Source organism: Canis lupus, chromosome 12 (assembly GCF_011100685.1).
Source record: "Canis lupus familiaris isolate Mischka breed German Shepherd chromosome 12, alternate assembly UU_Cfam_GSD_1.0, whole genome shotgun sequence".
Lineage (NCBI taxonomy): Eukaryota > Metazoa > Chordata > Mammalia > Carnivora > Canidae > Canis > Canis lupus.
In genome coordinates, this window is record NC_049233.1 from 65,491,905 (window position 1) to 65,517,039 (window position 25,135).

The following is a 25,135-nucleotide window of genomic DNA, read 5'->3' on the forward strand; positions in this document are numbered from 1 at the left end:
GTGCTTGGGTAAATTTGTGTTTTCAACTTAGTGTGACATAATTTTCAAAGACAAATCAGTTCCCTTTCAACTTTTCATTCTTCTTGTCCATAGACTCGTCATTCTTAAAATCTGGTGCTTTTGAATTTAGAATTTAAATGACCTCACTTTTAACTAGTTCTATGGAGAATAAATGAAACAATAACTTAAAGAGTTGATCAAGAAAGCCTCTAACAACTATGTGAAACTGAAAACAAACGGTGCATTTTTCCTGTCTAGAGGGCTAGAACATATCAGACCTAGGTTTCTCTTAGTCTGGGATTGAGAATTTATTCTCTTTTTTGAAAAATAAAATATGGAAAATCATATATGTTAATATACCAAATAAATATATCCATGTTCCCACCACCCAGATTTTAACAGTTATTAACATTTTGTCATGCTTTTTGAAAGTCATTTCTATAAAAGTATGTTTTAAATTCCTGTATTTTTCCTCTATTCCGATTCCCTCCCACTCCCTTCCCAATCCAGACTATAACCCTCATAATGTGATTTATTAGTATCTATTGCTGCAAAACAAATTACCCCAAAACTTAATGGTTTAAAACATTTATTTTGTTACAGTTTCCATGGATCAGGAATTCTTGTGCTTTACCTGGACCCTCTGGCCCAGGACCTCACAAGGTTGTAATCAAGGTGTTACCTGGGGCTGCAGGTTCAACTAGGGCAGCATTCACTTCCAAGTTCACTCAGTGGTTGTGGGCAGGCTTCAGTTCCTTGAGGATTATCAGACCGAGAGCTTCAGTTCCTTCCTTGCTCTTAGTTAAAGGCTGCCCTCAGTTCCTTGGCACATGGACCTTTCCATAGAGCAGCTCACAACATGCAACTTGTTTCATAGGAGCTAGAAGAGCCAGAGCCAATAAGAGAAAAGTCAGTTTTTAAATATGTAATCTTGAAAGTAATGCCATAACTTCTATTCATTATAAGCAAATCACTAAGCCCTGGTCAAACTCAAGGGGAGGAGATTATAGAAAGGCATGGAGAACAGGAAGCAGGATTCATTGGGGATCAACTTATGGGTTGGCTACCAAAGTGTGTGTCTTTGTAGCTAATTATTTTATACTTTTCTGTGAATATCTATAAATGAACTCTTTATAAACAAATAAAAATGTGCAATGTTTCATATGCTTTCAATTTATAAAAATGATTTCATAATGTGTATATTGTGCATCTTGCTTTTTTTTCTCTCAATATTTTTGACATCAGTTCATGGTTGGTGTATTTAGATTCTAGTTAGTTCCTTTTAACCACTATTCAGTACTCAATCTACGGATTACCACACTTAAAATTCTACAATATACTTCCAAATTGTTTTCCTAAAAGATTATACCTGTTTATACTTATGCCAGTAGTTTAAGAGGTACCTTTTCCCAACTTGCATATCAACCTTTTAATTGGTGATACATGATATCTCATTGTTGTTTTTTCATAATTACCTAGGAGGTTGAGCATCTTTTCATATGTTGGTGAATCATTTGGGTTTCCTAATCCCTTCAGTTTCTGTTCATACTGTAGCCATTTTTTTTAAGATTTTATTTATTTACTTGAGAGGGATCCCTGGGTGGCGCAGCGGTTTAGCGCCTGCCTTTGGCCCAGGGCGCGATCCTGGAGACCTGGGATCGAGTCCCACATCGGGCTCCCAGTGCATGGAGCCTGCTTCTCCCTCTGCCTGTGTCTCTGCCTCTCTCTCTCTCTCTCTCTCTCTCTCTCTGACTATCATAAATAAATAAAAATTTTTAAAAATTAAAAAAAAAGATTTTATTTATTTACTTGAGAGAGAGTACAAGCAAAGGGAGGGGCAGAGATAGATGGAGAAGCAAACGCACTGCTGAGCAGGGGACCTAATGTGGGGACTCAATTCCAGAGTCCTAGGACCATGACCTGAGCCAAAGGCAGACACCCAACCAGCTGAGCCACCCAGGTGCTCCTGTAGCCATCTTTCTATTGAGTTGCTTGTGCATTTCATTACACTTTGATTATATGGCTTTTGTCATACAAAAAACTTATGTAGTCAAATGTCAGTTCTTTGCCTTTATGATTTGTACTTTTTGTGTCTATTTTAAGAAACCTAAGGGTGCCTGGGTGGCTCGGTTGTTTAAGTAGCCAACTCTTGATTTAGACTCAGGTCATGATCTCAGGGTTGTGAGACTGAGCCTGGATCTGGGCTTTGGACTCTGGGCTCCAAGTTCTGTACTGAGTGTGGAGCCTGCTTAAGATTGTCTTTCTCCATCTGCACCTCCCTACTTTCCCTCTCTAAAAAAAAAAAAAAAAAAAAAAAAGAGAGAGAGAGAGAGAGAGAGAACATTTAAAAAGGACACACTTTCTGTAACCCAAGATCCTAAAGATATTCCTTGTATTTTCTTCAAATGGTTTAAAGTTTGGGTTTTTTTTTTACACTTTAAGCTCTAATCTATCTGAAATTTGTTTTTGTGTTTTGTGTGAAGTTAAGATCTTAATTTTATTTTTCTATGTGGAAAGTGAATTGTTCCAACATTATTTATTAACTGATCCATCTTTTTACCCCTGATTTCAATATCCCCTAAATGCATTAAGTCTGTTTCTGGGCTTTCTCTTTCACCTGATCTCTTCAAATATTTCTGAACCAGTATTAAACTATTTTAATTTCTAAAGTTTTATAATAACTTGATTTTTTGAAAATATTTTATTTATTTATTTGACAGAGAGCACAACAGGCAGGGGGAATGGCAGGCAGAAGGAGATAGAGAAGCAGACTCCCCACAGAGCAGGGAGCCTGATGAGGGACCTGATCCCAGGACTCTGGGATCATGACCTGAGCTGAAGGCAGACACTCAACTGACTGAGCCACCCAGGCACCCATGACATGATATTTTAAAAAGCAGTCACACCTCCTTGTTCATTTTGTTTAGAACTGTTTGGGATATTTTTAGATATTTACTCTCCTGTTTGCATTTTAATCACTTTCTCAAATTGCATTAAAAAATCCCACCTGGAATTATGCTAAATTTAAACATCAAATTGTTGTGTTTGGAATCAAGTCTTCCCAAAGAAGAACATGATATGTACCTCTACTTTAAAAAAAAATCCTTATGTCCTTCGTAATATGTTATAGTTTTCTCTTTAAAAAAAAATGTATACATCTTGGGGCACCTGGGTGGCTCAGTTGGTAAGCATCTGCCTTCAGCTCAGGTCATAGTTTTAGGATCCTGGGATTGAGCCCTGCTTCACGCTCCTTGCTGGGCAGGAAGTGTGCTTCTCCCTCTCCCTCTACTGTTTCCCCTGTTCATGCTCTCTCTCTCTTTCTCAAATAAATAAATAAAATCTTTTTAAAAAAATATAGACATCTTTTGTCAGATTTATTTCCAAGTATGTTATAGTATAGTATGTTTACTATAGTGAACGGTATCCTTTTTCTATTCATTTTTAAATTATTTACATAATGCTGACTTATAGAAATACCATTGATGTTTGTGGTAGTATGTCAGGAAATTAAATTTCTTCATTAATTTTACAAGTTTGACTATAAATCGCCTTAGATTTTCCATGTAGATTATTATAGCATCTGCAAATAACACTTTTTATTTTTTCTTTTCCTGTGTGTACATTTATCCTTTGTTTTGACCACCCAGCATCTGAACTCTTTTCTATGTTTGAGGAATTTCCCATTTTATGAGTCTGGTTGTAGGATAAAGACTGCTCCCTCTTTAGGAGCTTAAAATATTCCAGACGTCTTTCCCAGCCTTCCTTGCAGCTGAGGAACAAGCAATTACTGATACTGTAGTGGTGACAGCAGTGACATTAAGAGCAGTGATGGAGCAGAGCTGACATCAGTGTGAGCAAGAGTAGCAGTTGCAGTCAAGTTGCAGGAACAGAAGTGATAATGGTCTATCAATAATGTCTAGGCCTCAGTGGTGGCAGCAAAGGATTCCTTGTCAGACATTTCTGCAGCATGTTATAGGCACTTCTGGAAATTCAGCCTTAAGTCTAGTTTTTCAGCTTTCCCAAAGATTCTGTGAGCTGTCAAATATTCTGGTAATAAACTGTTTCTGCTTAATCAACCAGAGTCAGCATCTACTGCTCATAACTAAGAACTCTTAAGAGATATATTTTGTCTCTTTGAACTTTTTATTCTACTTTTTAAAAATCCAGTAGGTTGTCAAGGATCTCCAATACAGTATTAAAAAGTAGGAGTGGTAGTATTTTAGTATTGCCTTGCACCTAACTTTAAAAGGAATGTTTCTGAGAATCTGGCTGGCTCAGTTGGTAGAGCATTTGACTCTTGATATTGGGGGGATGAGTTGGATCCCCACATTGTGCATGGAGATTACTTATGTTAAAGAAAAGGAATGTTTCTGAAGTTTCACCACTTAGCATGCTGTTTGTGTGTATGTTTTTAGTGGATATCAAATAATCAGGTTAGGGAAATTCTATTAATATTTTGCTGAGAAGTTTTTAAAAATCATGAATGGGTCACATTTAGGTCTTTCATCCATTTTGAGTTTATTTTTGTGTATGATAGAAGAAAGTGGTCCAATTTCATTCTTTTGCATGTTGCTGTCCAGTTTTCCCAACATCGTTTCTTGAAGAGATTATCTTTTTCCCATTGGATATTCTTTCCTGCTTTGTCAAAGATTCATTGACCATATATTTGTGGGTTCATTTCTGGATTTTCTATTCTGTTCCATTGATCTATATGTCTATTTTTGTGCCAGTACCATACTGTTTTTGATCACTGTAGGTTTGTAATATAACTTAAAGTCCAGAATTGTGATGCCTCCAGCTCTGCTATTCTTCTCCAAGGCTGCTTCGGCTATTCAGGGTCTTTTGCGGTTTCATATAAATTTTAGGATTGTTTGGTTATAGCTCTGTGAAAAATGCTGTTGATATTTTGATAGGGATTGCATAAATGTTCAGATTGCTTTGAGTAGTATAGACATTTTAACAATATTTATTCTTCAATCCATGAGCATGGAATGTCTTTCCATTTCTTTGTGTCTTCTTCAGTTTCTTTCATTAGTGTTTTATAGTTTTCAGGTCTTTCACTTCTTTGGTTAGGTTTATTCCTAAGTATCTTACTGTTTTTGGTGCATTATAAATGAAATTGATTCCTTGATTTCTCTTTCTGCTGCTTCATTATTGGGTATATAAATGGGATAAAATGGGATATTTTATCCTGCAACTTTACTAAATTCATGTATTAGTTCTAGCAATTTTTTTGATGGAGTCTTTCAGGTTTTCTGCATATAGTATCATATCATCTGCAAATAGTGAAAGTTTTACATCTTCCTTGCCAATTTGGATGCCTTTCTTTCGTTGTCTGATTGCTATAGCTAAGACTTTCAGTACTATATTAAATAATAGTGGTGAGAGTGGACATCCCTGTCTTCTTCCTGACTGTAGAGGAAAAGTTCTCAAATTTGAAATAGGGCAGCCTGGGTGGCTCAGCCGTTTAGCACCGCCTTCAGCCCAGGGCGTGATCCTGGAGACCGAGGATCGAGTCCCACATCAGGCTCCCTGCATAGAGCCTGCTTCTTCCTCTGCCTGTGTCTCTGCCTCTCTCTGTGTGTGTCTCTCATGAATAAATAAATAAAATCTTTTAAAAATTTCAAAAATAGGTTAAAGACCTAAGTGGAAGATATGAAACTTTAAAAATCCTAGAGGAGAACACAGACAATAACCTTTTTGACATCATTTGTGGCAACTTCTTTCTAGATATGTCTCCTGAGGCAAAGGAAACAAAAGCAAAAATAAATTACTGGGACTTCATAAAAATAAAAAGCTTCTTCTGCATAGTGAAGGAAACAAAATTAAAAGGCAACCTACAGAATGGGAAAAGATACTTGCAAATTACATATCTGATAAAGGGTTAGTATCCAAAATATATAAAGAACTTACAAAACTGAACATCCAAAAACTGAATAATCCAATTAAAAAATGGGCAGAAGACATAGACATTTCTCCAAAGAAGGCATACAGATGGCCAACAGACACATGAAAAGATTCTCAACATCACTAATCATCAAATACAAATCGAAATACAAATCAAAACTACAATGAAATGTCACCTCACGCCTGTCAAAATAGCTAAACTCGGCAACATAAGAAGCAACAGGTATTAGTGATGATGTAGAAAAAGGGGAACCCTCTTGCACTGTTGGTGGGAATGCAAGCTGGTGCAGCCATGCTAGAAAATAAAGTATGGAGGTTCCTCAAAAAGTTAAAAATAGAACTATCTTATGATCCAGCAATTGCACTACTAGGTGTTTACCCAACAAAAATACTAATTCAAAGGTGTATATGCACCCTGATGTTTATAGCACCACTATTAACAATAGCCAAACTGGAAACAGCTCCGACAGGTGAATGGGTAAAGAAGGTGTAGTACATATATATGCATATATATATACACATACACAGTGGAATGCTATTCAGCCACCAAAAAGAATGAAATCTTGCCATTTGCAACAACGTAGATAGAGCTAGAGAGTATTACAGTAAGTGAAATAAGTCAGTCAGAGAAAAATAATACCATATGATTTCGCTCATATGTAGAATTTAAGAAAACAAATAAGCAAAGGGAAAAAAGAGAGAGGCAAACCAAGAAACAAACTCTTAGCTATAGAGAACCAACTGATGGTTACCACAGGGGAGATGGGTGGGGGATGAATTAAATAGGTGATGGGATTTAAGGAGTGCATTTGCCGTGATGAGCACTGGGTGATGTATGGAAGTGTTGAATCACTATGTTGTACACCTGAAACTAATACTAATATGTTAACTAACTGGAATTTAAATTAAAACTTAAAAATAATTAATCTTTAAAAGTTTTAATTGGGTAGCCCGGGTGGCTCAGCGTTTTAGCACCGCCTTCAGCCCAGAGCGTGATCCTGAAGGCCCGGGATGGAGGCCAACATCAGGCTCCCTGCATGGAGCCTGCTTCTATCTCTGCCTGTGTCTCTGTCTCTCTCTCATTCCTCTCTCTCTGTATTTTCATGAATAAATAAATAAAATCTTTTAAAAAAAAGTTTTAATCAATGAAAAATCCAAACAAAATCATGAGTGAGGACTACATTCTATCAAATGCTTTTTAATGTATCTTTTGAGGTATTCATATGATATTTGTTCTTTAATAGGTTAATATAGTGAATTAAATAATTTTCTAGAGTTATTGTTGCATTCTTATAAATCCTATTTGATCATTTTTATTCAATGTTAGATTCAATTTTCTAATGTTTTATGTAATATTTTGCATTTGTGTTCATAAATAAAATTACCTAAAATTTTATTTGCTTCTACTCTGCTTTGGGTGTCAGGATTACTTTACTCTCTCCCTCTGCCTGCCATTGCCCCTACTTGTGCGTCGCTCTCTCTCTCTAACAAATAAAATCTTTTTTTTTTTTTTTATGATAGTCACAGAGAGAGAGACAGGCAGAGACATAGGCAGAGGGAGAAGCAGGCTCCATGCACCGGGAGCCCGACGTGGGATTCGATCCCGGGTCTCCAGGATCGCGCCCTGGGCCAAAGGCAGGCGCTAAACCGCTGCACCACCCAGGGATCCCAATAAAATCTTTTTAAAAATGTATACTCTAGTTCCATCCACATCATTGCATCATTGCACATACTACATCTTCTTTATCCATTCATCAATAGACATTTGGGCTCTTTCCATAATTTAGCTATTGTTGATAAGTGCTGCTATAAACATTGCAGTTCATGTACCCCCTCAAATGAGTATTTTTGTATCCTTTGGATAAATACCTAAACATGCAATTGCTAGGTCATAGAGTAGTTCTATTTTTAGCTTTTTGAGGACCTTGCATACTGTTTTCCAGAGTGGCTGCACCTATGCCAGTAAAATTTTCTTAACAGCTATTGTTTTGGGCTATTTTTCTGTTTCTTCTTGAATGAGTGTTAGTGATTTTTATTTTTTTTAGAAAATTGACTATTCTGTTTTCAAACATACTGGCAAAATTAATAAAATTATCCTGATTTTTAAAATATTTACAACTTCTGTAGTTATGTTGCCCTTTAAATTTTCTTTTTTTAAAGATATATATGTATGTATGTATGTATGTATTTGAAAGAGAGAGAGCATGAGCAGGGGGAGGGGCAGAGGGGCAGAGGGAGTGAGAGAAGCAGGCTACCCACCAAGCAGGAGCCCAATGTAGGGCTTGATCCCAGGACCCTAAGGTCATGACCTGAGCCAAAGGCAGATACTTAACCAACTGAGCCACCTGGGTGCCCCACCGTTTAAAATTTCTAATATTGTTCACTTAATGCCATTCTCTTATTTTTTCAATTACTTTGTGAAACGTGGGTCTATTTATTAGTCTTTTCAAACAAGCTGCATTTGGTTTTATGAACATATCCTTTATTTTTATTTATTTTCATTTTAATTTCTGATTTATATTTATTTTTTCTCTTACTCTACTTTCTATGGATTTTTTGTAGCTTCTACAATTGAATACTTCATTTATTTTCAGTTTTTCTTATTTTCAAATATATTCTCCATTCCCAAAATTTCCTTCCATGTTGGAAGAACTCAGTGTAATACTCCTGACCTCTGTCCACCCTTACTGCACTGCAATTCAAGGAAAGAGACTTATTTGGTTGGTAAATTTTAGAAGATCTGAATTCTTCTAAGAAATAAGAACATTTGGCTCAACTCTTCCCTTCCTTTTGAGAGTAAATAACCAGCAAAGAGCATGAGTCCCCCTCTGCTATTCCATGATTAAGTTTTACATAGATAGGATCCCATATGCGGAGACCTGCTCACATCCAATGTCCCTGTATATAAACTCTCAATTCTGGTCCTATGTTCCCACCTTCATAAATCCTGTTTGTAACTGTTCTTCCATGAAAGCTGCCTATACCTTTAAGATTATTGTCTTTCTCAGTAATCAAAAATCTCCCAACAAACAAGAGTCCAGCACCAGATGGCCTCCCAGTGAAATTCTACCAAACATTTTTTTAAAGATTTTATTAATTTTTTGAGAGAGAGAGTATATATGAGCAGGGGCAGAGGCAGAGGGAAGAACAGACTCCACTGAGCAGGGAGCCCATCCTAGGTTGTGGGTCTCCATCCTAGGACCCTGGGATCATGATCCAAGCTGAAGGCAGACATCTAACTGACTGAGCCATCCAGGCACCCCTTCTACCAAACATTTAAAGAAGAATTAATACCCATTCTTCTGAAGCTGTTTTCAAAACATAGAAAGGAAAGGAAAATTTCCAAATTCACTCTATGAGGCCAGCATTACCTTGATCCCAAAACCAGACAAAGAACTCCCCAAAAAGGAGAATTACAGACCAATATCCCCGATGAACATGGATGCAAAAATTCTCACCAACATACTAGCCACTAGGATCCAACAGTACATTAAAAGGATTATTCACCATGACCAAGTGGGATTTATTTCTGGGCTGCAAGGGTGGTTTAACACCCACAAATCAATCAGTGTGATACACCACATTAATAAAAGAAAGGACAACAGGCAGGCAGCCCGGGTGGCTCAGTGGTTTAGTGGCGCCTTCAGCCCAGGGCGTGATCCTGGGGCCCCGGGATCGAGTCCCCCGTCAGGCTCCCTGCATGGAGCCTGCTTCTCCCTCTGCCTGTGTCTCTGCTTCTCTATCTCTCTGTGTCTCTCATGAATAAATAAATAAAATCTTTAAAAAAACAAATAAAAATTAAAAAAAGGACAAGAACCATATGATCCTCTCAATAGATTCTGGAAAATCATTTGTCAAAATACAGCATCCTTCCTTGACTAAAACTCTCTGCAATGTAGGGATACAGAGAACATACCTCAATATCATAAAAACCATATATGAAAACCCAACAGCAAATATCATTCTCAATGGGGAATAACTGAGAGCTTTTCCCATAAGGACAGGAACACAACAGGGATGTCCACTCTCATCACTGCTGTTCAACATAGTACTAGAAGTCCTAGCCTCACCACTAAGACAATAAAAAGAAATAAAAGGCATCCAAATTGGCAAAGAAGAAGTCAAACTTTCAGTCTTTGCAGATGAGATGCTACTCTATGTGGAAAACTCAAAAGACTCCACCCCAAAATTGCTAGAACTCATACAGGAATTCAGCAAAGTGACAGGATATAAAATCAATGCACCAAAACCAGTTGCATTTCTATGAACTAACAATGAGACAGAAGAAAGAGAAATTAAGGAGTCAATCTCACAATTGTACCTAAAACCATAAGATACCTAGAAATAAATTTAACCAAAAATAAAAGGATCTGTACTCTGAAAACTGTAGAACACTTAGGAAAGAAATTGAGGAAGACACAAAGAAATGGAAAAACATTCCATGCTCATGGATTAGAAGAACAAATATTGCTAAAATGTCTATGCTACCCAGAGCAATCTACACATTCAATGCAATTGCTTTCAAAAGACCAACATTTTTTAATAGAGCTGGAACAAATAATCCTAAAATTTGTATGGAATCAGAAAAGGCCCCAAATACCCAAAGGAATGTTGAAAAAGAAAACCAAAGGTAGAGGCATCACAATTCCAGACTTCAAGCTCTATTACAAAGCTGTAATCCTCAAGATAGTATGGTACTGGCACAAAAACAGACACAGAGATCAGTAGAACAGAATAGAGAACCCAGAAATGGGCCCTCAACTCTATGGTCAGCTAATCTTCAACAAAGCAGGAAAGAATATCCAAAGGGAAAAAGTCTCTCCAACAAATAGTGTTGGGAAAATTGGACAGCCACATGCAGAAGAATGAAATTGGACCGTTTGCTTATACCATACACAAACATAGACTCAAAATGGATGAGACCTAAATGTGAGACAGGAAACCATCAAAATCCTAGAGGAGAACATAAGCAGCAACCTCTGGCCTCAGCCCCAGCAACCTTTTGCTAGACATATCTCCAAAGGCTAGGGAAGCAAAAGCAAAAATGAACAATTGGGACTTCTTCAAGCTAAAAAGCTTTTGTACAACAAAGGAAACAGTTGGCAAAACCAAAAGACAACCTACAGAATGGGAGAAGATATTTGCAAATGTTTTATCAGATAGAGTTAGTGTTCAAAATCTATAAAGAACTTATCAAACTCAACATCTAAAAAACAAATAATCCAATCCAGAAATGGGCAGAAGACATGAACAGACATTTCTCCAAAGAAGACATACAAATGGCCAACAGACACATGAAAAAATGCCCCACATCACTTGGCATCAGGGAAATACAAATCAAACCACAATGAGATACCACCTCACACCAGTTAGGATGGCTAAAATTAACAACTCAGGAAACAACAGATGTGGGCAAGGATACAGAGAAAGGGGAACCCTCTTACACTGCTGGGAATGCAAACTAATGCAACCACTCTGGAAAACAGTATGGAGGTTTCTCAAAAAGTTAAAAATAGAACTGCCCTACAACTAAACAATTGCACTGCTGGATATTTATCCAAACGTAGTGATTTGAAGAGGCACAGACACCCCAACGTTTATAGCAGCAATATACAGAATAGCCAAGATATGGAAAGAGCCCAGATATCCATCAACTGATGAATAGATAAAGAAGATGTGGTATGTTTATGTGTATATAATGGAAAATTATTCAGCCATCAAAAAGAATGAAATCTTGCTGTTTGCAACAATATGGATGGAACTAGAAGGTATTATGCTAAGCAAATAAGTCGTACAAAGACAAATATGATCTCACTCATATGTGGAATTTAATAAACAAAACAGATGAGGTTGCCTGGGTGGCTCAGTGGTTGAGCATCTGACTTTGACTCAGGTCGTGATCCTGGGGTCCTGGGATCCAGTCCTGCATCAGGCTTCCCATAGGGAGCCTGCTTCTCCCTCTGCCTGTGTCTCTACCTCTCTCTCTCATGAATAAATAAATAAAATCTTTAAAAAAAAAACAGATGAATATAGGGTAAGGGAGGGAAAATTAAAATAAGATGAAAATTGAGAGGGAGGCAAACCATAAAAGACACTGAACTCTGGGAAACAAACCAAGGGTTGCTAGAAGGGAGGTGGGGGAAGGGTTGAGGTAACTGAGTGATAGGCATCAAGGAGGACTCTTGATGTAATGAGCACTAGGTGTTATATGCAATTGATGAATCACTAAATTATATCTCTGAAACTAATAAAAAAATTATGGTGTAAAAAATAATGTTTATGACTATGGTAGATGTTATGATCTGAATGCTTGTGTCCCCTCCAAATTCATATGTTAGGATTGTAATACCCAAGGTGATGATGTTAGGAGGTGAGTACTTTAAGAGGTGATTAGGTCATGAGGACAGATCTTTCCTGAAAGGGATTAGTATTCTTATAAAAAAAAAAAAAAAGACCCCAATGAGCTCCTTAACCCCTTTCACCATGTTAGGATAGAAGAAGTCTGTGACTAAGCAGAGGGCCCTCATGAGACCATGCTGGAACCCTGATCTGGGACTTCCAGATTTCTGTTGCTGATAAACTACTGAGCCTTGGTATTTTGTTAGAGCAGTCTAATGGACTAAGACAGTAAAACTTGTTTCTGCATTATCCCTATTCTATCTCAGCAGTGTGTGAAAATATAGCCAAATAATCTCTAGGCCTCCAGGTTATCAGTTCTTCAGATAAACCCAAGTAGAAATAATCTATTCTGTCCTCTTTGGCTTTTTTGTTTGTTTGTTTGTTTTAAATTTATTTATGGTAGTCACACAGAGAGAGAGAGAGAGGCAGAGACACAGGCAGAGGGAGAAGCAGGCTCCATGCACCGGGAGCCCGATGTGGGATTCGATCCCGGGTCTCCAGGATCGCGCCCTGGGCCAAAGGCAGGCGCTAAACCGCTGCGCCACCCAGGGATCCCTGTCCTCTTTGTTTATAAGCAAAGAGCTTGAGACAAGGAGAAATCAAGCAACTTGTTTGTGATCTTACCACACAAATAAGTAGCAGACCCAAAAATAGAACCCAGGTATCCTCAGCCCAAGAGTATTATTCACAACAGCAAGCCCCATTTGTGACCAATAAAGATGAATATCAGAAGCTAAAGAATGTTTTTTCTCACTTAATATTCATAATTTCATTTGCCCATGAAATGATATTGTGAAGTTTATTTTGTAAAGTAGATGCTAGATAACATTAGGAAATACTTGCTAACTTTGTTAGGTGTGAGAAAGGCACTGAGGTGATACAGACAAATAGCCCTTAATTTTTAGGAATATACATCACATGTATTTCCTTCAAAACACTTCAGCAAAAAATATGAAGCAAATATGGCAAAATATTAATAATTGTTACATATAAATGATAGATATATGAGTGCTCATTGTATTATTCTCCCTACTTCTTAATTTATTTTTTAAAGATTTTATTTATTTATTTACTTACTTTTTTTTTTTTTTTTTTTTTTGGAGCAAGAACAGGGGAAGGAGCAGAGTTGGAGGGAGAGGCAGGGGAAGAATCCCAAGCAGACTCTGCACTGAACCAGGAGCTGGACGTGGGGCTTGATCTCAAGACCCTGATACCATGACCTGAGCTGAAACCAAGAGTTGGATGCTTAATTGACTAAGCCACCCAGGCACCCCACCTCTTATTTTTTTCATAATAAAAAGTAGAAAAGAAAAAGAGTCACTTTCTTTTTGTTTCTAGGCTTGTAAGTCACTGTTAATTTTTTCATACGTCCAACATTCCTTACATTTATTGTCTCTGAATCAATAAGCCTACATCCTGTGTCACCAGGTCTATGCACATTCGTTGCTATAGACTAGGAACTCATCCCAGGAGATCCCAAATTGATCCTATCTGGTCATGTGTACATTCCCTCTTGATACCTGTTCTAATATTTGCAAGAAGAAAAGTTATCACAACATATTTGTATCTCCTGAAAAGACACAGAACCTTCCTGTCCTCTTCATAGGCCAAATAGCTTGCTTCCCTCCTGGAAGTTGAAGCCAGTATTTGTCTGATTACCATCCCTTGTGGTCAAAGGGGTTTATGGACATGCTTATTCCCTACAATTTGTCCCTTAGAATGAATGGCTGAGGAACTTGGTTTTATCAAAGTATAGAAAATGGTGTGTATCTCCTTGCTGTCTCTACTATAGAAGTTTGGAAGCCAAATACTGCTTTCCCAGCTCCTTAGCAGGTCAGGATGCCATAATGACCCAGTTCTGACCAAAGAGAATACTGCTAGGGGGCTTCTGATAAAGCTTATGTTTTCCTTATTGACAGATGTGGCTGGCATAAGCCTTTTCTTGAGCCTCTTTCTTCTGCCTTGAATGCAGACATGAAGATTGGAAATGCAGGCGCCATCTTGAGCTCTAAGGGAAAAGACTAAGAGATAACATTTCCATGTCATCATCAAACCCCTAAAGCAAAGCCAGCAATTGCTAACCACAGGCCTTCTTGTTATGTGAGAAAAAAAAATCCTAATTGTTAAGCTCCTGAAATTGGCATTTCTGATACTTTCAGCTGAACACAACCATTACTTAAACAGTTCGTTGCTGGGGACTAGAATATTCCTGAGTGAGAGAAGTGTCCTCTTTGGTTTATCTGTCCAATGTTATGCAAATGAAAAGTTGACTCAAACAATAAAGATGTGGGGCACCTGGCTGGCTCAGTTGGTGGAGCATGTGATTCTTGATCTCAGGGTCACAGGTTCAAGCCCTACATTTGGCAAGGAGCCTACTTAAAAAAAAATTTTTTTTTTAATTAAAAAAACAAAAAACAATGAGGATTGCCTGGGTGGCTCAGCGGTTGAGTGTCTGCCCTGGGCTCCCGGCATGATCCCTGAGTCCAGGATTGAGTCCCATCTCAGGCTCCCTGCGAGAAGCCTGCTTCTCCCTCTGCCTATGTCTCTGCCTCTCTGTGTCTCTCATGAATAAATGAATAAAATACTTTTAAAAACACACAATGAATATGGTTTGGGCTTTTAGATGTTCATAACCAAGCAAATCAAATTTCTTATATCTGGTATTCAGACCAAAGAGACCCAAACTGATTAATACTCAAGATTTTTAAGTCAAAAGACTTTGGACCTTTGAGCCCAGTTTTAAAATACTCCTTTGGATTCCAAATGGCAAGATACTAGGGAGCATTATTACCTATTAGGTTTCCTGCCATAGAAAGGAATTTGAATTCTGGAATTCAGCAGACTTAGATTTTAGTTATTCATAGTGTGATCCCCAAAGTGACTTCTCTATTACTCCTCCATGCAATAAGGGAATTATAAGTATCTCTGTAAAAAGAAATAAGTTACTTGAAAATCTGCTTTGCAAAAGATACCGTCAACAAAACTCAAAGACAACCTACAGAATGGGAGAAGATATTTGCAAATGACATATCAGATAAAGGGCTAGTTTCCAAGATCTATAAAGAACTTATTAAACTCAACACCAAAGAAACCAACAATCCAATCATGAAATGGGCGAAAGACATGAACAGAAATGTCACAGAGGAAGACATAGACATGGCCAACAAGCACATGAGAAAATGCTCCGCATCACTTGCCATCAGGGAAATACAAATCAAAACCACAATGAGATACCACCTCACACCAGTGAGAATGGGGAAAATTAACAAAGCAGGAAACCACAAATGTTGGAGAGGATGTGGAGAAAGGAGAACCCTCCTACACTGTTGGTGGGAATGTGAACTGGTGCAGCCACTCTGGAAAACTGTGTGGAGGTTCCTCAAAGAGTTAAAAATAGACCTGCCCTACGACCCAGCAATTGCACTGTTGGGGATTTACCCCAAAGATACAGATGCAATGAAACACCGGGGCACCTGCACCCCGATGTTTCTAGCAGAATGTCCACAATAGCCAAACTGTGGAAGGAGCCTCGGTGTCCATCGACAGATGAATGGATAAAGAAGATGTGGTCTATGTATACAATGGAATATTACTCAGCCATTAGAAATGACAAATACCCACCATTTGCTTCGACGTGGATGGAACTGGAGGGTATTATGCTGAGTGAAGTAAGTCAATCGGAGAAGGACAAACATTATATGGTCTCATTCATTTGGGGATTATAAAAAATAGTGAGAGGGAATAAAGGGGAAAGGAGAGAAAATGAGTGGGAAATATCAGAAAGGGAGACAGAACATGAAAGACTCCTAACTCTGGGAAACGAACTAGGGAGGGTGGAAGGGGAGGTGGGCGGGGGGTGGGGGTGAATGGGTGACGGGCACTGAGGGGGGCACTTGACGGGATGAGCACTGGGTGTTATTCTATATGTTGGCAAATTGAACACCAATAAAAAATAAATTTATTTAAAAAAAAGAAACTCCGCTTTGAAAAGAATAATATGCTATCTCCTAATGAAATACCTGATTCAAACAATGGTCAGAGCATGATGGGAACTATATAATGAAGAACTGGGCTGACATCACCCCAACCCACTGATCAATCAATCTGAGTTTCACCCAAAACAGAACAAGACATTGTGGACTTCCTGATTTGGTGCAATATGAAAATTACCTCTGATGTATTCTTGCCCAAAAAATACAAAACAAAACAAAAAAACCTGAACTTATTAAAATCTTTAGACCTTACTACTAGTCTTCAGGAAATATAGGAGAAAGAAAAACAAGTCAAAATCTCTGCTTACTGACACATGAAATCTTTGTTAAATGAAAACCATGAAGAAACAAGCAAGCAAATCCAGAATGTGGAACACTCCTCAGGACAACTAACCTGGTCATATAAAAAGAAAGGGGCAAAAAAAAGAGAGACTATAAGCAAAAGATTTTAAAAGACTTAAAGGGGACACCTGGGTGGCTCAGCGGTTGAGCATCTGCCTTTGGCTCAGGGTGTGATACGGGAGTCCTGGGATCAAGTCCCACCTCGGGCTCCCTGCATGGAGCCTGCTTCTGCCCCTGCCTGTGTCTCTGCCTCTGTGTGTGTGTGTGTTTCATGAATAAATAAATGAAATCTAAAAAAAAAAAAAAAAAAAAAAAAAAAAAGACTTAAAGGCCGGGGCACCTGAATGGCTCAGTTAAACATTTGCCTTGGGATCACGTCATGATCCCAGGGTCCTGGGATGGAGCCCCAGAGACCCTCACATTAGACTCCCTGCTCAGAGGGCAGTCGGCTTTTCTCTCTCTCCCTCTGCTGATCCCCACCTTCACATCCTACCCCCACTGCCACTTGTGCTCTCTGGCTCTCTCTCTCTCTGTCAAGTAAGGAAATGAAATCTTTAAAAAATAGCAATAAGGAACGCCTGGGTGGCTCAGCAGTTGGGCTCTGTCTTCCTTTGGCTCTGGCATGATTCTGGGATCTGGGATCAAGTCCCACATCGGCCTCCCTGCAGGAGGCCTGCTTCTCCCTCTGCCTGTGTCTCTGCCTCTCTGTCTCTCCCTGTGTCTCTCATGAATAAATAAATAAAATGTTTTTCTTTAATTTTTTTAATTTAAAAAATAATAAAAGACTTAAAAACCATAACAAAGACAACAATTTTTTTTTAAGATTTAAGAGCCATACAATCAAATACAAGTGTATCTTCTTTGAATCCTGATCAAACAAATTAACTGTAAAAAAAAAATAGACCATTGGAGAATTTTTAGTATAGACTGGATATTATATGATATTAGAGAATTGTTTATCTTTAGGTATGACATTGCCATTGTGCTATGAAATGTCATTTTTGAGATGTATAGTGAAGTATTTAGGGATGAAATGACCTTTAATGTCTAGGATCCACTTTAAAATATTCTAGCCAAACCAAGAGGGAGATAGGCAAACAAGAAGGCAATCTGTGATGCTTATTGGATTTAGGTGATGGATTCATGGGAGATTATTATACTGGATGTTTGTGTACAGTGGGAAAATTTTCACAATATGAGCTATATAAAAGCAAGTATAACATGATGTAGAATGTGACTTATTCGGGTTTGGTATTTTCCACTAAATGCTAATTTGTGTTCATTTTTCTTTTTATTTAGATAGAGTATAAGGTGCTTGGGTGGCTCAGTTGTTTTTTTGTTGTTGTTGTTTTTAATTTTTAAGGCTCAATTGTTTAAACATTTGACACTTTATTGGGGCTCAGGTCATGATCTCAGGGTTGTAAGATCGAGCCCAGCCACTCAGCACGGAGCCTGCTTAAGATTCTCTCTCTCTTCCTCTTGCTCCTCACTTCTCTCTTGTTCTTGTTCTTCCTCTTCCTGTCCCTCTTCCTGTTTCTGTCTCTCTCCTTCCCTCCCTTTCTCTCAAGAAAAGGATATAGTATAAGTAAAATTTCAGATTTATACCAAAGGGATGATGGAGTCCCAACAAACCATTCAAAGCAATTAAGTAAGCTCTTTCTTCACAAACCCTGAGAATGCCCAAGAAGCTTCTTCTGAAAAGCAGTTTGTGCTACAGAGCACAAAGTAAAGCAAAATCATATAATCATCTGATGACAGAGAAGGGCACACAATTCAAATAATTCAGTCTTTACATGTATATTCTGACCTGAATTTTGCAGTTTGGCTATCTCAAAACTTTCAGTGCTTTAATAATTGTACATTTTTCTCTTTGCTTTATACCATTTAGACTCAGTCCAAATCGAAATTAGCTAGAGCAGCCGTGAGACATTTCAGCTGTTTTCAGGACACTGGTTACGATACTAAGATGAGCTCTGTGGGTCATGATTCTCTGATAAACAGGAAAGACTGAAGAGGACAGATGAACGTTCATGAAAGCTTTAAATATGAGATGGGGTGGTTTGAGGAGAGTGCCTTGTGCCAAAGTGGGGTCATAATAGTTCTGCCTGTGGGTTTGACAGTGGCCACACGAATCATGATTCATTTGCCAGGGCTCCCTTTGTTGACTTGTCATCCCTCATTTCAAGCCTAAGTCATCATTTGGGTCAAATTTGGGTCAAGGCTCTCCTGAAACCAGTAATGGCTCTACCAGGGGACAAAGTGCAAAAACTCCAAGAGAATCTTATACTCTCACTGACAAAAGTTGTGGGACATAGTGCTGTCTACTCTCACTGGAACACGTACTCACCTCTTACTAGTATTTCCTGCAGATGTGCTACAACTATATTCTATAAATATTTCCTTAATTTCTGTCAAGAGAGACTATTTACCCTCTATTGAGGACACCAAACTGATCCTCTTGACCTGCTTCTCTCAAAACACATTTCAGAACAAGTGTGCTCTCTGCATGTCTGCCCTCTCCCATCACCCTCCCCCTAGTGTTTGACACTTGCATTCGAGAGTCACAAACACAGCATATGGGTTTTCCTTCCTATTATATACTCAGACACAGCCTCTAACAATATCCTCATTACACTCCTCAGCAAAGTTGTTCTCAGTTGCCAACGAGTGGCTGTGAATCTGTTCACACTAGATTCCAGAAAGACTAGCCCAGAACCACCCTCCTTCTAGGTGTGGTTTATAAGCCCAAATTGGATCTCACAGGATAGTAAAAAAGTTCAGCAAATTTCCTGAAAACTCACCCAGGGTAAAGTTATGGATAATGGATGGTTGTGGAGGTTAGGAAGAAGAAAATGCTTCTGACGTGTCCTAGGTATAGGAGAGATAAGGTGTGTGAAAGAAATCCCTGTATAAGATCAGGACATGTAGAAGAGGACAGAGGATAAGACAGATAGATTAGGAGGGAGCCACACAGAGGCACATCTTGATAGTGGATTCAAGAAAGGCTTTCAAAAAGAGCTCAAAGACACAAATGCCCCCCTTTGCACTTCCTTGATTAAGCTGAAGTGCTCCAAATAAACATGACTTACTCATCAGGGAGATCTTTATCTTTGATATCACCTTTTTCTTTCTACTTTTATTTTTAACTGTTTGGCCCTGGACATCAGCAGAGGCTTCAGTATAGTGGTTCTCCCTCCCCTTTTGCTCTAGTGCCTGAAATACCACCATCCTGTGGGCAGAAACCTTGTGCCCCAGATGTTCTCCATTAAAATTCAAGAACAAATAAATACCAGAGAGGAGTGGGGCTTGCATTAAACAGCAATTAAGCTGTTTTCCCTCTTGGTAAGTTGAATTTCTGCCTTAGTTACTATCACCTTGCAATTACTGAGAGGTTAGGATAGTGGGAAGAAGAGGTTTGTTTAGAGGAAAGGGAAGGAAGATTCTGGAACCTGAATGCTCTCTGGAGCAGGCAGGCAGTGGCTGCCAGTGTCCAACAGAAACCTCCATCTGCCCTCTGTGGCCATAGAACATGAAACCTCCACTAAAGAGAAAGAGAAGAGGGGTTCCTGGCTGGCTCGTTGGTAGAACATGGGACTCTTGATCTTGAGGCTGAATTCAAGCCCCACGTTCGTTAGGCCTAGAGTTACTTAAAAAGAGAGAGAAAGAGAAAGAAACCAGGCTTCCCCTCCCCCCCACACACATATCCCCTGATACTGCCCAGGCCACAAGCACTGAGGATGCATACTTGACCCAAGGGCTCAAAAAGATCTGCCCTCTGAGTCTCAGACTTCCCAGCTCTCTCCACCTGCATTGCACCTGCTTCTGTGTGATCTCCCCTGATTTCTGCCTCTTCTGATTTTCCTTTTCCTATATATCCTTTCCTGCCCTCTCTCTCATCCTTCTCCCCCTCCTCTACAGTGTTACAGGCATTTGAGCATGAGGCTCTCTCAAACCTTCCTTATATTTATTCTTAAACTTTCATTTTCTTCCACCAGGGGTCGGCTTTGTTTCTTTTTTTCTGAGGCTGATGCAGCTCCCTCTGCATGAGAGATCTTAATCTAAAAACAGCCCCCCTTTTTTGGAGGTGTCGGAGGCCTCTCGGTCAGGCTACAGGCAAGGTGTGCCCCTGGGTTGCAGTTACTCTAGTGAGGAGCGAGCTCGCCAAGGGGGAGGCTGTAGTCCTCTCCACCACCAAAAATGCCCTTTCTCCCCCTCATTTCAGGTCTTTGGGTTGGATCAAGTCTCTAAGGTTGGGAATGCCCAAAAGTGTTGGGGGATAAGGTGGGGTCAGGCACCAAGACAGCCATGTAAATGCCTGGATCTGTCGGCACTGCAGGGGCTGGCTGCGATGGGATCCTGCCCAAAGAAAGGCCAGCAGGTCACCGTCCACTCCCCATTGGGCCACAGGAGCGAAGGGACTTAGTCCCGCGTGGGTCTGAGCCCAGCGTGTGGTGGGAAGGATGGGGACGCAAGGAGTGGGGGCGAGCACCCCTTGCCCAGACTGAGACTTGGCGGCCAGGAGCAGGCGTGCTGCCGGCAAGCTCTAGCCTAGGAACACAGCTGGCCTGGGTGTAGGCACGAGCCTCCAAAGCCCGTTTCTCTTCGAACCCAGGATGGGACATTCATCTCCAAAAGCCTTTTTCCTTCAGGTTCTTCCTTCTGTTTCTTACTTCCCATTTGTATCCCTCTGGCTGCAAACCAAGAGAGGCTCCCAAATATAAAAGTCAAGTCGAATCAAAAGCGAGTGGCTGTTTGCTCCCAGCTCTCCCCCACCCCCACCCCTTAAATTGTGTTTCAAAACAGCATGGTGACTTTTGGGCAAAATTTTTCTGTTTCACCCAAACCACAATAGATATGCAATGAATGCGGCTGGTGAAATGTTTGGCTGTGTCAAATTCAGTCCCGAAGGCTGGCTTGGGCCAGCACTGGGGCTCCGCTTTGTGTTATGTTCACGGAGAAGATATTAATTAAAAGAAATACATGATTAAAAAGTAATGAGTTGAATAAAAATTATCTCAGCTCATTTTCTGATTATGTTAATTGTTAAAAACCCTTCAATCACGACGTTGCAGTCAATGGGCTTTAATGTGAAATTAGTGGGCTCTTGATAACTTACAGTCCAGAATAATCCTGGCGGTTTAGTCATCATTCCTAATAACAAGGATGTTGCTAAGAACAGAAATTTTACATGATTTTGATACATTCAGCCCTTCCCCCATATGTCATTTAAAAAAAAAAAAAAAAGGCTTCGCCTGCTTGCGATTTCCAACTTCTTCCACGGATCCACCGCGGCCTTGGTGGGCTGGAGTGTGGGATCCGGCCCCCTTCGCGCCCCACGCGCAGCCCCGCACGGCGCGTCCGCGGGTTGCGGGTTGCGGGTTGCGCGGCTCAGCGGCGGGGCGCGCCTTCTCCGGGCCGTCTACGCAGCTTCCCCTCCGCGCCGGGGACTGCGCTGGGGGTGAAGGGCCAGGTAGAAAAGGGGCCGAATTCGCAGCCGCAGGGGCTGGAGGGGCCTAGCGGCTGTCTGGGGACCGGTAGCCAAGCGGGGGGCGAGTAGGGCTGTGCGTAATCGGGTCCAGACTTGGTGCGCCCCGCAGGGCTGCTGGGCAAGGCGGGCCGAGTTGCGGCGCGTGTGTTTTGTGTGCGTGTGCCTCCTGCTTGTGCGCTTTTGGAGCTCTGAATGCCACGAATCTTGAGAACCCATCCAAAGCGCTGAGGGGGCGGAGGGTCAAGCGAGCTAGGGAGAGGTTCCCCACGCCTCAGAGCCAGGGTCGGGCTCCTGACAAAGTGCCTAATGCAGAGTAGGCACTCAATAGGTTTTTATTGGACCTAAATGAAAGCTAGTAAATCTATACATGATTCTGATGGGCCACGCCGGCCGGTGGGCCTCCTGGAGCGCGCAGAAGGCTCCAACCCCACCCAGGACCAAACTTAGAGCAGAGGCTGGGAGTGAGAAGAGGGTGGACACGTGGATCCAGGATGAGGAGGGATGTTTTTCACGTACAACATAAAGATTTTATATTCTCTGTGAGCCGGAGGAAAGAAAAAAATGCCCCCAAATGCCCTTTGTTGTTACTGTTGTTGGTTCCTTGGGAAACAACCCTCCGCAAATTGGGCTTGTGAGGGAAGTGCAACCCAGGAGTCGTGGGGGCCTGGACTTTGGATGGGTGTAGGCTATGGGCTGCCAAGGTAGGAAAGAACGGGCTCCTGGTGATCTCAGCCCACCTGGTGCAGGACATCTAGGGACCCCAAAACTGCCCATTCCAGATGCTCTGACACCTGGGCCAACAACCAATCTGTCATCCAACTAGAGTTGAAAATATTGTTTGCAGAAAGGAAGGGATTCAAGCTCCATTTTTCTCCCAAGAGAACTAAGTGGGAGAAATTGCATATCCCAAATTCTGTCTGAAATTACATATACATAAATATAGAAGTCTGTAGATATTGATGTGCAAAAGTATGTGAGCTGGGCGCAGGGGTCAGTGAGGTGCAGGGTGTGCCCATGTGTTACAGATCAGATTCGTCGCTAGAGCTGGACGCTCTGAGCCTCAACGCACCTTTTTGAAAGCTTCTACCTTTAAGACTATTTGGTTAGAGTGGGGAACGTGCTGTCACAATATAGGGTTTTTTGTTCTGTTTTGTTTAGGGGCATTTGTTTTGGTTCTTTTGCGCCTCTGAAAGAGCAATTCTCTTTCAGCGTGGTTTTTTATTTTTATTTATTTTTTTTATGTTTCCACCGTTTCAAGCCCCCAAATTGAGGAATCTTCCCTGGGGAATGGAGGGTCAAGGTGTCAGCAACGGATTGGGATGAGTCCCAAGGCTAATTCTTGTTCGCCTCTCTATTTGCAATCGTTGTTAGGCTGAGGATCATTTTAATAAATAACAATGAACTGGAATGGCATCTAAAGGGCTTGTCGGCAACATTTAAAAGCCAATAGAGTTTATAATTCTACTCTATCATTTCTTATTGATTAGCGTAATCAAGATAAAAAGCTAGCCGGGCTTGGAGAACTTCAGCAGCATATCATTAAAGATAAGAGTCAGTTAATTCTGGAGCTGGGGTAATGTGGCTGAAATGAAGAGTTCATTTGCATGAGATGCTGAGCCCAGTAACAAGGGGACAAAAATCACTAATTAGGATTGCAGAATGTCGCCCTCTCTGCAAGCACCCTTTCCAGATCGGGGACTAAGCGGAGATCCACGTCTATGTAAATCTGGGGCAGGGTTCTCACTCATTATAGATGGCGATTATCACCCCCACTCTCTCCACCATCCTCCTGGCCGGGCTGCCAGACCTGGGTGGGGATGCGGGTCAGTCAGATCAGACCCTCTCCTTCCCTGCCCATCCCACTCCCCACCCCTGTGGCTGCCACCGCAGCTCGTCCACTCCTTTAAGGAGGTTCGTGGGCCGGCGTTTGGTGCCACGGTGAACAAGTCCCACTGGCCAGTCTGCCCCGGGCTCCAGCCTGGTTGGTGTGGTGGCCTGAGAAGCCCCAGCTCCAGTGCAGCGCCCGCGAGGTGAGGGGTGGAGGGCCGCACAGGCCCAGAGCACAGGGCTGCTGGGCAGGTGGGGGCATTTGCCCAGGCAAGGATCCCCAAAGGAGGCCCTGGGTCCCAGGGCCAAAGCCGGTGACCCCCACCCGGATGGCTAGTAGCCTTCCCTGCCTGACGTACCATACCAGCGGAGCCAGTCTGTGCGCGCCCAAGGGGCGTGCTGGTGCACTGTGAGAGCAATTGGGAGGGTGTGCATGTGCGTTGTGTGCCTGGATGTTCAGGCGTGTGTGCAGGTTGTGTGACTGTATATGCAGGTGAGTCCGGGTCTTGTGTAAATGTATGTTTCAGAAGCTTGTTATAGCGTGAACGGTTTTTTCTGCATGTTCCTACACAAGGGAAGAGGTTCATATCAATAGTGTGCGGTGTATGTCATGTGCACCTATGTGATACCGTGTGTGTAATGTGTGTGTGCTGTGGGTGGCGCAAAGGGGGGTAAGTGGCAGCCTGGAAGGTTCTCCAGAGGGAAAAGCCCAACGGGCTTCGGGGGTTTGGATGCCCAGGGATGAGGTGGGAGTTGGGCGCTGCGGGAGATGGGCGCCGGGCGGGGGCCGGAGCGGGAATCGCCCAGGCTCGGGCGCCCCGGAGGCCCCTTGGAGGCGAGGAGGGAATCCGCCTTCGTGGCCTTGCTGCCGCCCTTGGCCCTCCCTCACCATCCCCGGGAGCGGCCGGAAGAGCAGCTCCAGCTCTCCGCCGCGGGGGGAGACGAAAGTAGACAAAAAGGCTCCCCGAGGCAGGTTGGGCGGCTACGGAGGGGACCGGCGGCGACCGCGCGCGCACAGCCGCGCCCCAGCCCTTTCTCGGCCCGAGGTGTTCGGGGATGTATGTCCTCTGCGGTCCCCCCAGTCCAGTGCTGGGGTTGACTCGGGCCGTCGATCCCAAATCCGCGGGCGACGGGGCATTCGCAGCTCTCCCTGCTCCTTCCCGGGCGGGCGGGAGGTGGG

At 41.5% G+C, this 25,135-nt stretch overlaps 1 long non-coding RNA gene across 1 annotated transcript in view; it reads right to left on the reverse strand.

Moving 5' to 3' along the window:
• Positions 1 to 584: 584 nt before the first annotated feature.
• The window catches only part of LOC111098383, a 64,563-nt gene continuing 40,012 nt past the window's right edge, over positions 585 to 25,135 (reverse strand). The window contains exon 3 of the long non-coding RNA XR_005368104.1: positions 585 to 880. This is a non-coding gene — a long non-coding RNA (uncharacterized LOC111098383). The remainder of the gene's footprint in view (positions 881 to 25,135) is intronic.